Source organism: Chelonia mydas, chromosome 3, assembly GCF_015237465.2.
Source record: "Chelonia mydas isolate rCheMyd1 chromosome 3, rCheMyd1.pri.v2, whole genome shotgun sequence".
NCBI lineage: Eukaryota > Metazoa > Chordata > Testudines > Cheloniidae > Chelonia > Chelonia mydas.
The window spans coordinates 365,256-381,256 of record NC_057851.1 but is presented as its reverse complement, the minus strand read 5'-3'; the positions used below and the strand labels follow the sequence as shown (position 1 = coordinate 381,256).

The following is a 16,001-nucleotide window of genomic DNA, read 5'->3' as shown; positions in this document are numbered from 1 at the left end:
ACAAAGCCACCTTTGCGCTGGAAGCAGTGTGCCGTGCGGAGTCCCTGCTGGAGAATGCTGCAGGGCAACTGGCAGCAAGCGGAGTGGCTGAGAGGAACAGTAACTGATTAGGGGGCTGCTCCGATTGAAGTCAGTGGCAAAACTCCCATTGTCTTCCGTGGTGCAAGATCAGGGCCATAGAGGGGTCTGGGTGTGTCTGGAGAAAGGGGAGAGAGGATCTGGGAGCTAGCAGGTCACCAACAGCCTTACAGCATGTTTGAGCTCAGGAGCATGCAAACTCCCACAAGGGAGCTCTAAGGCTCTGTCTCTCCCAGCTTTCAAGTGCCTCCCAGATTGCTAGTGATTGACCAGAGCCATAGCTAACCAGATACGTCAGCTGCCCGCAGAGCTCCGGGGGTCAGCCATTCCAGGAGAGGCATTCTAGGAACAAGCCTCAAGTGAGGCTGGGTGCATGTGTCAGTGTGAGCAGACGGGGCAGTGTGACCATAGGGGAATGGCAGGGCCTTGGAAGGCGTGATTTAGTCAAGACACTGACCCATGGGTGCTGGAACTAGGGGTGTGGGAGTGCTGCAGCACCCCCTGGTTTGAAGTGGTTTTCATCGTACACAGGGTTTACAGTTTGGTTCAATGGCTCTCAGCACCCCCACTATACAAATTGTTCCAGCCCCCCTGCACTGACCCAGCAGCTGTGAGGAGGAGAGACCATCCCAGCAACACGGTGCAAGAAGCTGAGCGTGCTGCTGTCAGGGAGTAGAGGGAGACAGATATTGGTGCTGAGGAGCCAGGGAAAGCCACGAGAGATGGTTCTAGTTGGATCTTCAGTCCCTGTACCTAGCGCACCCATCTCAGACCCTAACTGCCTTTTGCACAAATGTGTCTGGGACTTTGCTCATCAAAATAACCTGTTAATTAATGTGTACCTCCCCAGGAGCAAATGGGATTTGAATGTATGAGCACAAACTCAAGCTAGCTGGTATTACTGAAACCTGATGGGAGGTCCCATGACTGGAATGTTAAAATCAATGGTTATAACTGAGTTAGAAAAGGGTCAAGTGCGTAAAAAGGGAGGGGAAGTGGCACTCCATGTCAAAATCGGCATTACCTGTTTCCAAGTCCAGGGACGCTTGAACTGGGGTGCAGCACCCCCTGCCTTGAAGTAATAGTATCAGCCGAATGCATGGGTCCCATCGTATACAGGGTTTACAGTTTTGTTCCATGGCTTTCAGCACCCCACAGCCACCCAGTCTGAGTCACTGATAACTTGGAAGAAAATGCTCTTGAATGCTTCTGGATCACTGTAGGAGAAAAAGCTGTGTGATTACGGGGGACTTCAATTTGAATGAAATGCTGGAGGTCTCATGCCTAGCGCTCCGTGTCTGTCACAGAGGTTGCGGAAGTCACAGATTCCGTGACTTTCTGCGACGTACCTGACTTCTGCAGGGGCCAGTGTGGCTGACCCCACGGCTCCAGGGCCAGCTGCTCAGGTGGTCCCCAGGACAGTCACACCAGCCGCGGTCCCTGGCCGGCTGGCCGGAGCAGCTGTGGTCCGCGGCCCCAGCCAGCAGTTCCCCGCCAGCCAGCCAGAGTAGCCGTGGTCCACAGTCCCCGTCAGCTGGTGCTGCTGGCCCTGGGTGCTCCCCCCACGCTCCTCCAGCACCCCCCCCCCCAAGATACAAAAAATACCTGTGATTAAATAAGTCATGGACAGGTCATGGGGCGTGAATTTTTGTTTATTGCCCATGACCTGTCCATGACTTTTACTAAAAATACTTGTGATTAAATTGTAGCCTCACTCATGCCTGCCAGTACGAAAAGATCCTTGGAATGTCTAAATATTGTAGATGGCAATGTCCTAACTCAGAAAGTGTTGCACCCAACACAGGAGAATTCTATAGTAGACCTCATCTTGACAGATAAAGAAGAACTGATCACAGAACAAAAATTAATGGTAGTTTAGATACAAGTGCTCATGACTCGATCACCGTTATAATGCACAAACAGATTAAAGTCCAGATCAGTAACATACATATACTTGGTGCTTTAAAAAGGCCAATTTCACAAAGCTGAAAACAATGATGAGCCAGATCAGCTGGGAGGAAGAATTTAATCAGAAAAATGTGAATGATAATTGGGAATTGTTTAAGAACATCTTACTAGATGCTCAAAATGCCACATGCCCACAATTAAGGAAGAAGACCGTATTGCTTAAAAAATGACCTGGGTTAGAGCGGAAGTGAAGCAAGCTATAAAAAATATACATAACAAATTGAAGAAAGGGGAAGGTGATCGTAATGAATATAAATCAGAAGCTAGGAATTGTAGAAAGCTGATAAGGGAACCAAAGGGACACAAGGAGAAATCTGTGGCCAGCAGAGTTAGGGACAATAAGGAGTTTTTTAAAGTATATTACGAACAAAAAAAAAAATCCTATTGATCCATTACTAGATGGAAACGGAAGAATTATCAATAATAATGCAGAAAAGCCAGATGTGTTTAGTAAATATTTTTGTTCTGTTTTTGGGGGAAAAAAGATGATTGAGTCATGAGATGATAACTCTTTCAACTGCACTAGTATCTCAGAGGATGTTTATCCAATCATAGAATATCATAGTTGGAAGGGACCTCAGGAGATCATCTAGTCCAACCCCCTGCTCAAAGCAGGACCAATCCCCAAATTTTTTTTTTGCTCCAGATCCCTAAATGGCCCCCTCAAGGATTGAACTCACAACCCTGGGTTTAGCAGACCAATGCTCAAACCACTAAGCTATCCCTCCCCCAACAGCAATTAGTAAAATTAGACATTTTAAAATCAGTAGGTCCAAATAACTTGCATCCAAGCATTTTAAAAGAGTTGGCTGAGGAGCTCACTGGACCATGAATGTTGATTTTCAATAAATTTTGGAAAACTGTGGAAGTTCCAGAAGACTGGAAGAAAGCTAATGTTGTGCCAATATTTAACAAGGATAAATGGGATGACCCAGGTAATCATAGGCCTGTCAGTCTGACATCAATCCTGAACAAGATAATGGAGTAGTTGATATGGGATTTGATTAATAAAGAATTAAAGGGAGATAATAAAATTAATGTCAATCAACATGGGTTTATGGAAAATAGATCTTGTCAAACATACTTGATACCTTATTTTGATGAGATTACAAGTTTGGATGATAAAGGTAATAGTGTTGATGTAAAATACTTTTCATTCATATCACATGACATTTTGATTAAAAAACTAGAATAATATAAAACCACATGGCCCACATTAAATGGATTAAAAGTTGTCTGACTGATAGGTCTCAAAATGTAACTGTAAACAGGGAATCATCGTTGAGCAGATGTATTTCTAGTGAGGTCCTACAGAGATTAGTTCTTGGCCTTACACTATTTAACATGTCACAGATGCGGAGCAATCTGGATCACTTAATAACCTGCATTTAATCAAACAATATCCATTTTAATACAGCTAAATGTAAATGTGTACATCTGGGAACAAAGGATGCAGGCTGTACTCACAAGATGGGGGACTTGATCCTGGGAAGCAGGGACTCTGAAAAAGATTTGGGAGTCAGGGTGGATAATTAACGGAATGTAAGAGCTCCCAATGTGATGCTGTGGCCAGAAAGGCTAACGTGATCCTGGGATCCATAAATAGGGGACTCTGGAGTAGGAGTAAAGGCATTATTTTACTTCTGTATTTGGCTCTGATGTGACTGCTGCTGAAATAACGTGTCCAGTGCTAGTGTCCACAATTCAAGAATGTTGATAAGGTTACGGGTTGACTTGATTATATTCTGTGAGTACCTACATGGGAAACACATATTTGATAATGGGCTCTTCAGTCTAGCAGAGACAGGGCTAACACCATCCAATGACTGGAAGCTGAAGCTAGCCAAATTCAGACTGGAAATAAGGTGTTTGTAACAGTGAGGGTAAAATTAGCTATTTGAACAACTTACCAAGATGTGATGGGGTGTTCATTCCACACCACCCCTAAAGGGGTTACAGTGGCTCAGAAGGGGGTAATTAACCTAGTAGGTGGCACTTGGGGGAGACTTAGGCTTGACTGGCAAGCAGTAATTGAAGATGGAGCCCACCTGGGCAGAAGTAGGCAGGGGCAGGCTGGTATAAAGTCAGGAAGTGCGAGCAGAAGGGGCTGTACTATGGAGGTCTGCAGTCACTCTCTGGGCCTACTGAGGAGAGAAGGAAGAAACGTAGGGGGTGGAGCAGAAGCTCTTGGACGCTGTGGGAAGGGGTTTACCCAGAGAGGTGGTGAAGAAAGAGGCCTGCAGAGGGTGGAGTAGGAAGAAGCCCAGGGAAATGGCAGCAAGGGTTGTGACAGTGCAGACCTTAGCTGCTGGTTTTAGGGTCCCTGAGCTAGAACCTGGAGTAGTGGGTGGCCCTGGGTTCTGCTACTACCCACTGGGAAAGTGGCATGGTCTTGATTAGGAAGACTGCCTGGAATGGCACCCAGACAGTGGGTCTGGTAAGACTTTGTTACGCTGGAAGAGGAAAGCTATAGAGTGACCTGGTCAGAGGGCCAAGCCACAAAGAGGAAGCACTGCAACACCCAGAAAGCAAGAGGGGCCACGGCATGAGCGGGTGATGGAAAGGGGCCTCAACCTGGACAGAACTAATTGCCAGCTGCAGCCCCAAGGAGGTGACCCAGTAAACTCTGAGACACACGGGCCGTGTGGGTTTCTCCAGCACTGATCATTTTTTAATCAGGATGGGATGTTTTTCTAAAACACAGGGGAAGTTCTATGGCTTGTGTTAGACAGGAGGTCAGAGTAGCTGATGATCCCACTGTTCTGGCCTTGGGATCTATGAATGTAGCAGGGCTGAGTTTTCCCTTCAGATGTCAGTTTGAAGTTTCAGTGACTAAAGGAATTTCCAACAAGAAGGTCCCCAGAACATAAGCAGTCAATCCCACCCTTGACCTCACATAGCACATCCTTGGACTTCTTACCTCCTGAGTTACTACAACAGCTCCTTGCCTCCAATTCTCCAATCCATTTCTGCTTCAGTGCAGACACCGGTTACTCATCCTGGGAACCAGGAAGTAAAAACTTATTTATAAAAACAATTTAATATTCCCCTCCACAAATGCTGACACCCTCTTTTACTCACACTGAGTAAATAGCCCTTTTGGAAAGAGTGAGGAGTAACATGACATGCAGCCCACAGACATCAGCCCAAACTAAGCAATTAATCTGTACTTTATGATGCGGCAGCTTGGTGTCTCTGAGTGAGAACCTTTCTGCTGAGATCTGAGTTGGTTCCTCTTCTGGCCAAATAAACCATGTATCTACCAATAGTTCTGCAACTTTTTAACAAGATTTGGATAAAGAAATCCCATCTGACCTTTGAACATCCCTTCCAATGCAATTGCACCAGTGGTGGATTTAGAGTTAGTGGGGCCCTGTGTGCAGCTTCATTTTCGAGGCCCCCCCCTCGGGACCCAGGCAAGAAAAAGAACATTCTCTCTTATCTCCCCCCACCCCTGTTTTTCATTCTTTTTTTCTTCCTCCTCCTCATATATTTCTAGTAATGGGAAGTAAATGAAAATAAAGTGAGGCACTTTGATTGGAGCAGGGGGCTGGGGTGTGGGAGGGGGTGAGGGGTGCGGGCTCTGGGAGGAAGCTTGGGTGCAGGGTGCAGGCTCTGGGTGGGGGCAGGGGGCTGGGGTGCAGAAGGTGGGCAGGGGGTGGCGCTTACCTTGGGTGGCGCAGCTACCAAAGCGACCAGCACACCCCCCGCCACCAGCAGCGGCTCCTAGGTGGGGGGTCTCCGCACACCGCTGCCTGCAGGTGCTGCCCCCGCAGCTACTATTGGACACAGTTCCCGGCCAATGGGAGCTGCAGAGTTGGTGCTCGGGGTGGGGTCACCGCGTGGAGACACCCCCCCCACCCCCAGGGGCTGCAGGACATGACGGCCCCTTCCAGGAGCGAAGTGGCGCAGAGGGAGGGAGGCAGAGAAGCCCGGCTGCTGGCACATCTCTGCATGCCCCTTGCAGGGAGGGGGGCAGCAGGTCTCTGTGCGCTGCCCGGGGTGGGGAAAGTGCACAGAGACTCCCCCTGCCCCCGCTAGGGGCGCGCAGAGACGTGCCAGCAGCCAGCTGCTTCCGAGAGCGACATGGGGCCTCCGGCCATGGCATGCAGGCAGCCTCTGATTTGTCTAGGTCCCTCTGTATCCTATCCCTACCCTCCAGCGTATCTACCTCTCCTCCAAGTTTAGTGTCATCTGCAAACTTGCTGAGGGTGCAATCCACACCATCCTCCAGATCATTAATGAAAATATTGAACAGGACCGACCCTTGGGGCACGCCACTTGATACCGGCTGCCAACTAGACATGGAGCCATTGATCACTACCCGTTGAGCCCGACAATCTAACCAGATTTCTATCCACTTATAGTCCATTCATCCAGCCCATACTTCTTTAACTTGCTGACAAGAATACTGTGGGAGACCGTGTCAAAAGCTTTGCTAAAGTCCAGGAACAACACGTCCACTGCTTTCCCTTCATTCACAGAGCCAGTTATCTCGTCATAGAAGGCAATTAGATTAGTCAGGCATGACTTTCCCTTGGTGAATCCATGCTGACTGTTCCTGATCACTTTCCTCTCCTCTAAGTGCTTCAGAATTGATTCCTTGAGGACCTGCTCCATGATTTTTCCAGGGACTGAGGTGAGGCTGACTGGCCTGTAGTTCCCAGGATCCTCCTTCTTCACTTTTTTAAAGATGGGCACTACATTAGCCTTTTTCCAGTTGTCCGGGACCTCCCCTGATTGCCATGAGTTTTCAAAGATAATGGCCAATGGCTCTGCAATCACATCCGCCAACTCCTTTAGCAGCGCATCCGGCCCCATGGACTTGTGCACATCCAGCTTTTCTAAATAGTCCCGGAACACTTCTTTCTTCACAGAGGGCTGGTCACCTCCTCCCCATGCTGTGCTGCCCAGCGCAGTAGTCTGGGAGCTGACCTTGTTCGTGAAGACAGAGGCAAAAAAAGCATTGAGTACGTTAGCTTTTTCCACATCCTCTGTCACTAGGTTGCCTCCCTCATTCAGTAAGGGGCCCACACTTTCCTTGACTTTCTTCTTGTTGCCAACATACCTGAAGAAACCCTTCTTGTTACTCTTAACATCTCTTGCTAGCTGCAACTCCAGGTGTGATTTGGCCTTCCTGATTTCACTCCTGCAAGCCCGAGCAATATTTTTATACTCTTCCCTGGTCATTTGTCCAATCTTCCACTTCTTGTAAGCTTCTTTTTTGTGTTTAAGATCAGCAAGGATTTCACTGTTAAGCCAAGCTGGTCGCTTGCCATATTTACTATTCTTTCTGCACATTGGGATGGTTTGTCCCTGTAACCTCAATAAGGATTCTTTAAAATATAGCCAGCTCTCCTGGACTCCTTTCCCCCTCATGTTATTCTCCCAGGGGATCCTGCCCATCAGTTCCCTGAGGTTGTCAAAGTCTGCTTTTCTGAAGTCCAGGGTCTGTATTCTGCTGCTCTCCTTTCTTCCTTGTGTCAGGATCCTGAACTCGACTATCTCATGGTCACCCAGGTTCCCATCCACTTTTGCTTCCCCTACTAATTCTTCCCAGTTTGTGAGCAGCAGGTCAAGAAGAGCTCTGCCCCAGTTGGTTCCTCCAGCACTTGCACCAGGAAATTGTCCCCTACATTTTCCAAAAACTTCCTGGATTGTCTGTGCACCGCTGTATTGCTCTCCCAGCAGATATCAGGGTGATTGAAGTCTCCCATGAGAACCAGGGCCTGCGATCTAGTAACTTCCGTGAGTTGCCAGAAGAAAGCCTCGTCCACCTCATTCCCCTGGTCCAGTTATCTATAGCAGACTCCCACCACAACATCACCCTTGTTGCTCATGCTTCTAAACTTAATCCAGAGACTCTCAGGTTTTTCTGCAGTTTCATACCGGAGCTCTGAGCAGTCATACTGCTCCCTTACATACAGTGCAACTCCCCCACCTTTTCTGCCCTGCGTGTCCTTCCTGAACAGCTTATATCCGTTCATGACAGTACTCCAGTCATGGGAGTTATCCCACCAAGTCTCTGTTATTCCAATCACATCATAATTCCTTGACTGTGCCAGGACTTCCAGTTCTCCCTGCTTGTTTCCCAGGCTTCTTGCATTTGTGTATAGGCACTTGAGATAACTCGCTGATCGTCCCTCTTTCTCAATATGAGGCAGGAGCACTCCCCTCTCACGCTCTCCTGCTCATGCTTCCTCCCAGTGTCCCACGCCCCCACTTACCTCAGGGCTTTGGTCTCCTTCCCCTGGTGAACCTAGTTTAAAGCCCTCCTCACTAGGTTAGCCAGCCTGCTTGCGACGATGCTCTTCCCTCTCTTCATTAGGTGGAGCCCGTCTCTGCCTAGCACTCCTCCTTCTTGGAACACCATCCCATGAATAAAGCAGACCAGCCAAATTAGGCTGCGTTTAATCTTGCACCTTACCCCATTGGCACTTGTCCATTTAGAGTAAACCTTTCCTTTTGCTATGCCAAGGATAGATCTCCCCCAAAAAGAGCAGGAGGGGGAATATCTTAACAGTATAGGAGGAAACCACTAGCTATTGGCATCCTGACTCTAGTGTTTGTATTGATACCACTTGCTAGTTAGATGCTGGATGAAGGATGTCAAACCAAAGAATAGCCCTGAAGCTTTCACTTCATGATATGGTCTCTCTATGGCACAAAACAAAAATAAAGCATACTTACACCCCAAATTCCTAGCACCCTTTTTTCCCTTAACAATATTTTTCAAATCCAGAATTGCTTCGTCAGCTAGGAGAAAATGAAACATTTCAATGTTGTTTTTCCCCTAAGCATAGCCGAATACATGCTTGGGTTTCCCAGTTTGTTGATGCCCCTGATGGTGGCTTATGGCTCCAGTTGAAAGAGTTTCCAGAAAGTTAAAATTAAACTTCTTATACTTTGCTCCCTAATAAAAGGCCAGATTTTGCCACCCTTATGTTGGGTAGTATCTTACGCCACAATAAATCACATTGATTTAAGTGGGATTACTCACAAGGTAGGACGGGGTGAGTAAAGGTGGCAGAATTTGGCCTAAAGTGATTTGGGATTCTCTAACCAGCATAGTAATTGCTGTTATAAAATGCACAGACTCACAAAAGACATCTTATACTTGATGCTTTTAGCAGGTCTAGGCCCAATTTTCAATATGCGCCCCAGTCTATGTCTGTGTAATCTTACTGAATTCACTAAAGCTTTTAAGTCAATCATGGTGCAGAAAAGACAGAAGCATTCAATAAATATTTCTGTTCTGTATTTGAAAAGAAGCAGGATAATGTATTCACATCTTACAGTGAAAAATTAAATATTTTCTACTCCATCTGTAACTAATAGTTGCAGTTTAACATCCTCCCTACAATTAAAGATTTTTAAATCAGCAGGACCAGATAACTTGCACTCAAGAGTTTCAAAAGAATTGGCTATGGTGCTCTATGAGGTATTAATGTTGATTTTTAACAAATCTTGGAGCACTGGGGAAGTTCCAGATGACTGGAAAAAAGTTACTGTTGTGCTGATATTTTACAAGGGCAAATGGGGCGACCCAGGTAACTAGAGGCTGGTCACCTTGACATCGTTCCCAGGCACAATCATGGAAAGGTTGATCTGGGATGCCAGCAGTAAAGGGTTGAAGAATAGCATCATAATTAATGCCAGTTAAAATGGTTCTATGGAAAATAAATGTTCTCAGACAAGTTTATTTTTTGTTTTGTTTTGGATTAAATGACAAATTTGGTTGACAAAGGTAACTATTGCCATGATATACTTAGATTCTGTAAGGCATTTGACTTGGTCCTGCATGATATGATGATTACAAAGTTAAGAGTAAACAAAATCTGTGTAGCCTGTATTCAATGGATAAAAAGGGGCCAACTGGTAGGTCTCAAAGTAATTGTAAATGAGGAATCATTTACCAAACGTTTTTTTTCTAGTGGGGTCCCACAGAGATCTGTTCTCAGTCCACTGCTATTCAATGTCTCTGTGATAAATGAGAGGGGAGGTAACTCCCTTTTATGGACACCCAGCCAGCCAGTTAGCTGTAAAATCCCTGTTAGTAGCTCTTCTCTACTTGTTTTACCTCTAAAGGGTTAAAAAGTCCACAGGTAAAAGGAAGGGAGTGGGCACCTGACCAAAAGAGACAATGGGAGGGCTAGAACTTTTTAAAATTGGGAAAAAACTTCCCTTTGTCTGTGTGGTGGTGTTCTCCAGAGAGGAGAGAGAGGGCTGGAACTATGCTGTAAAAACTTTGGCCCGGTATGAAAAACCATCAGATTGTACCTAGAAACTACTCATTTGAAACCCCAGATATGTGAATAGATCAGGAAATGTCTAGGAAGATGCGTTTAGGTTTATCTCTTATTTCTTTATGGCTTGTGGACTCCTCTGTGCTAACCCCAGGTGTTTTTGTTTTGCTTGTAACCTTTAAGCTGGACCTCAAGAAGCGATCTTGATGCTAAATCCTTGTAATTGTTTTTTTTTTAAATCTAGCAAAAAGCCTAAATTCCAGATGTATTTTCTTTCTTTTGTTTCTAATTTACCTTTTTTAACAACAGGATTGGATTTTTGTGTCGTAAGAGGTTCGTGCACTTGTTGTTTAATTAGTTGGTGGCAACAGCTGATTTCCTTTGTTTTTTTTCTCAGTTCTTCCCCGGAGGGGGCGTGAAGGGGCTTGAGGGTACCCCACGGGAAGGAATTCCCAAGTGCACCTTTCTGGTTTCAAAGGGGTTTTTTGCACTTGGGTGGTGGCAGCATCTACAAATCCAAGGTCAGAGAGAAGCTGTAACCTTGGGAGTTTAATACAAGCCTGGAGTGGCCAGTATTAATTTTTAGAATCCTTGCGGACCCCACCTTCTGCACTTGAAGTGCCAGAGTGGGGAATCAGCCTTGACATTCTCGATTAATGGTCCGGAAGAAAGCATAAAATCACCACTGGTAAAATTTGCCAAAGACACCCAAATTGGTGGAGTGGTAAATAATGATGAATACAGTTCAATTACACAGACCAGTCTGCATCTCTTGATAAGGTGGGCTTATTTGATAAACATGTGCTTTTAATACAGCCAAATGCAAAGTCATACATCTAGGAACAAAGAATGTACACTTGTAGGACGGGGGCTGTACTCTGGAAGGCGGTGACTCTGAAAAGGACTTAGTGGTTGTAGTAGAAACAGCTGAGTATGAGCTTTCTGTGTAATGATGTAGCAAACAGGGCTAATGCGATCCTTGGAGGTATAAGCAAGGAAATATCGAGCAGGAGTAGGGAAGGGGTATTACTGCTGTATATGGCATTAGTGAGACCATTACTGGATACTGTGTTCAGTTCTGACATCCACACTTCAAAAAAGATGTTGCCAAATTGGCAAGCATTCAGAAATGAGGGACAAGAACAAATTAGGTTTCAGAGTAGCAGCCGTGTTGGTCTGTATCTGCAAAAAGAAAAGGAGGACTTGTGGCACCTTAGAGACTAACACATTTATTTGAGCATAAGCTTTCGTGAGCTACAGCTCACTTCATCGGATGCATGCAGTGGAAAATACAGTGGGGAGATTTATATACACAGAGAACATGAAACAATGGGTGTTACCATACACACTGTAAGGAGAGTGATCACTTAAGATGAGCTAATACCAGCAGGAGAGCGGGGGTGGGGGGCGGGAGAAAACCTTTTGTAGTGATAATCAAGGTGGGCCATTTCCAGCAGTTGACAAGAATGTCTGAGGAATGGGGGGGGGATAAACATGGGGAAATAGTTTTACTTTGTGTAATGACACATCCACTCCCAGTCTCTATTCAAGCCTAAGTTAATGGTATCCAGTTTGCAAATTAATTCCAGTTCAGCAGTCTCTCGTTGGAGTCTGTTTTTGAAGTTTATTTGTTGAAGAATTGCCACTTTTAGGTCTGTAATCGAGTGACCAAAGAGATTGAAGTGTTCTCCGACTGGTTTTTGAATGTTATAATTCTTGACGTTTGATTTGTGTCCATTTATTCTTTTACGTAGAGACTGTCCAGTTTGGCCAATGTACATGGCAGTGGGGCATTGCGGGCACATGATGGCATATGTCACATTGGTGGATGCGCAGGTGAACAAGCCTCTGATAGTGTGGCTGATGTGATTAGGCCCTATGATGGTGTCCCCTGAATAGATATGTGGACATAGTTGGCAACAGGCTTTGTTGCAAGGATAGGTTCCTGGGTTAGTGGTTCTGTTGTGTGGTGTGTGGTTGCTGGTGAGTATTTGCTTCAGGTTGGGGGGCTGTCTGTAGGCAAGGACTGGCCTGTCTCCTAAGATTTGTGAGAGTGATGGGTCGTCCTTCAGGATAGGTTGTAGATCCTTGATGATGCGTTGGAGAGGTTTTAGTTGGGGGCTGAAGGTGATGGCTAGTGGCATTCTGTTATTTTCTTTGTTGGGCCTGTCCTGTAGTAGGTGACTTCTGGGTACTCTTCTGGTTCTGTCAGTCTGTTTCTTCACTTCAGCAGGTGGGTATTGTAGTTGTAAGAACGCTTGATAGAGATCTTGTAGGTGTTTGTCTCTGTCTGAGGAGTTGGAGCAAATGCAGTTGTATCGTAGAGCTTGGCTGTAGACAATGGATCGTGTGGTGTGGTCAGGGTGAAAGCTGGAGGCATGTAGGTAGGAATAGCGGTCAGTAGGTTTCCGGTATAGGGTGATGTTTATGTGACCATCGCTTATTAGCACCGTAGTGTCCAGGAAGTGGATCTCTTGTGTGGACTGGTCCAGGCTGAGGTTGATGGTGGGATGGAAATTGTTGAAATCGTGGTGGAATTCCTCAAGGGCTTCTTTTCCGTGGGTCCAGATGATGAAGATGTATCCGTGAATGAACTGCAGGAGGCAGGTCTGAAACAGTCCCCCAATTCCAGTTCAGCAGCACTTCTCCAAAGAGCGCCCCCTCCAGGTTTTTAGTTGTAGCTCAGTCTGGGCTCACTAAAGCTCTAGAGTGAAGAGCTCTTTCTCCTGCCAACTGCTGCTCTCCCATGACCCTCGCCTGAGGGTTGCAGGGCTCCTCATCAGGGGCCTCATCCAGAGACCATGAAGGTCAAAAGGAGCCTTTCTGTTGACTTCAGTGGGCTGTGAGGAAATCCGGGTGGCCAGCGGTGGGAAGGAAATCTCATCTCTTGCCCTCTGTGTCATTTTGTTTTTAAAAAGTTTCCATGCAGCTGGGTTTGTCAAAAATGCCCAGGGTCTGGCCATGTGTGCCAGCTCCGGGGCCCTGTGCCCTGCCATCCTGCTTGGGATGTCCCCAGTGCAGCCTCAGGTTTTCCTGATGGTGGCTGGGGGAAAAGGGAGGGGGAGTCCCACTACTGGGCTGTGAGTTCCAGCGCTGGGGGCTGTATCGGGATGTAACTTTGGTTAACACGTGAACCAGAGGCCCCATGGCTCTTTGTACATAAACGCCTGGGATCCTGGGACTCTGTACTTACGGTGAATTTAGCGTGTGACCAAATGGTGGAATGTGTGTACGATTTTTCGCCTGATCCTGCTGACCTGTGGCGAATGTATCCAGATGCCACAGAAAGACCCTTTGTGATTGATTGAGGGATACTTGTTGAGGGATATGTCTGCAGTCATCAATGAGATTAAAAACCTTGGGATGGGATCTACAGGCCCCGCGCTGAACCATGGCTATGAGTGGGGCAGCGCTGGGCTAGGGAGGCCCTGCCCTCAGCAGGTGCAAGGCATGCTCCACGTGGAGGAACATTCAAAAGGACACTGTTAGCCCAGGAGAAGTGGGAACGGGCTGCATGTGGCACTAGGAAGAAAGGCTGATGCTGAGAACTGGGCAGGGCGTGGCAACATCTTTGTGAAGGCTGCTCTGGGCGAGCAATCAGAGAACAAGGGGGAGACTGAGGCTGCAGCAGGGGCTCCCTCTGGGATGACTAAACTGGCAGAAACTTTAAGGCCATAAACTGACGCTAACCTAAGAACAGCCACACTGGGTCAGGCAAATGGTCAGTCTAGCCCAGTGTCCTGTCTTCCTACAGCAGCCAGGGCCAGGTGCTTCAGAGGGAATGAACAGAGCAGAGCAATCATTGAGTGATCCAACCCTCTTGTCCAGTCCTAGCTTCTGCCAATCAGGGGCTAGGGATACCAATAGCACAGGGCTGTGTCCCTGACCATCTTGGCTAACAGCCATTGATGGACCTGTCCTCCATGAACTTGTCTAATTACTTTTTGAACCCAGTTATACTTTTAGGCCCTCAGAGCATCTTCTGGCAAGGAGTGTGAAGTACTTCCTTATGTTTGTTTTAAACCTGCTGCCTATTAATGTCATTGATTGATCCTTGGTTCTTGTGTTATGTGAAAGGGTAAATAACACTTCCTTATTCACTTTCTCTACACCTTTCATGATTTTATAGACGTTACATATCTCCAGCTTAGAAAAGGGATGACTAAGTGAGCAGTCCCAGTCATTTTAATCTCTCCCTGTATGAAAGCTGTTCCATACCCCTTACCATTTTTGTTCTCCTTCTTTGTACTTTTTCTAGTTCTAATATATCTTTTTTGAGATGGGGTGACCAGAACTGCATGCATTATTCAAGGTGTGGGCGTACCATGGATTTATATAGTAATCCATCCGTTTAATAATGGTTCCTGACATTCTGTTCGCTTTTTTGACTGCCACAGCACATCGAGCAGATGTTTTCAGAGAACTATCCATGATGACTCCAAGATCTCTTTCTTGAATGGTAACATCTAATTTAGACTCATTTTGTATTTACAGTTGGGATTATTTTTTCCAATGTGCATTACTTTGCATTTATCAACATTGTTTTGCATCTGCCATTTTGTTGCCCAGTTACCAAGTTTTGTGAAATCCCTTTGTTTCTTCATAGTCAGCTTTGAACTTAACTATCGTCAGTAATTTTGGATTGTCTGCAAATTTTGCCACCTCACTGTTTACCTCTTTTTCCAGATCATTTATGAATACGTTGAACAGCGCAGTACAGATCCTTGGGCAAGCCCACTATTTACATGTCTCCATTTTGAAAACTGACCATTTATTCCTACCTTTTGTTTCCTGTCTTTTAACCAGTAACTGCTAGGATCTTCCCTCTTAATCCCATGACAACTTATTTTGCTTAAGAGCCTTTGGTGAGGGACCTCGTTAAAGGTTTTCTGAAAGTCCAAGTTACACTATATCCATTGGATCACCCTTGTGCATATGTTTGTTGACACTCTCTAAGAATTCTAATTGGTGAGGCCTGATTTTTCCTTTACAAAAACAGTGCTGACTTTTCCCCACCAAATCGTGTTCATCTCTGTGTCTGATCATTTCTATTTTTTACTAAAGCTTCAGCTAATTTGCTTGGTACTGAAGTCAGGCTTACCGGCCTGTAACTGCCATGATTGCCTCTGGAGACTTTTTAAAACTTGGCATTACATTAGCTTCCTCCAGTCATCTGGTACAGAGACTGAGTTAAGTGACAGATTACATATCACAGTGAGTAGCTCTGCAATTTCATATTTGAGTTCCTTTAGAACTCTTGGGTGAATACCATCTGGCCCTGGTGACATATTACTGTTTGTATCAATTTGTTCGAAAACCTCCTCTATTGACCCCTCAATCTGGGACAGTTCCTCAGATTTGTCACTTAGAAAGAATGGCTCAGTTGTGGGAATCCCCTCACGTCAGGGGTGGGCAAACTTTTTTTGGCCCGAGGGCCACATCAGGGTTGCGAAACTGTCTGGAGGGCTGGGTAGGGAAGGCTGTGCCTCCCCAAACAGTCTGGCCCCTGCACCCTATCTGCCCCCTCCCACTTCGCGCCCCCTGACTGCCCCCCTCAGAACCCCCGACCCATCCAACCCCCCCCCCCGCTCCTTGTCCCCTGACCGCCCCCTCCCAAGACCCCCGACCAAGACCGCCCCCACGGGACCCCACCCCCTATCCAATCCCCACCGCTCCCTGTTCCCTGACCGCCCCCTCCAGAACCTCCGC

The 16,001-nt window shown here is 46.4% G+C and overlaps 1 long non-coding RNA gene across 1 annotated transcript; it reads right to left on the bottom strand.

Moving 5' to 3' along the window:
* Positions 1-1,188: 1,188 nt before the first annotated feature.
* Positions 1,189-4,044, bottom strand: LOC122464876. Its single transcript, XR_006289276.1, has 3 exons — positions 3,957-4,044; positions 3,514-3,547; positions 1,189-1,295 (listed from the first exon to the last, which is right to left on the bottom strand). It is a non-coding gene; the product is annotated as an uncharacterized LOC122464876 (long non-coding RNA).
* Positions 4,045-16,001: the final 11,957 nt, after the last annotated feature.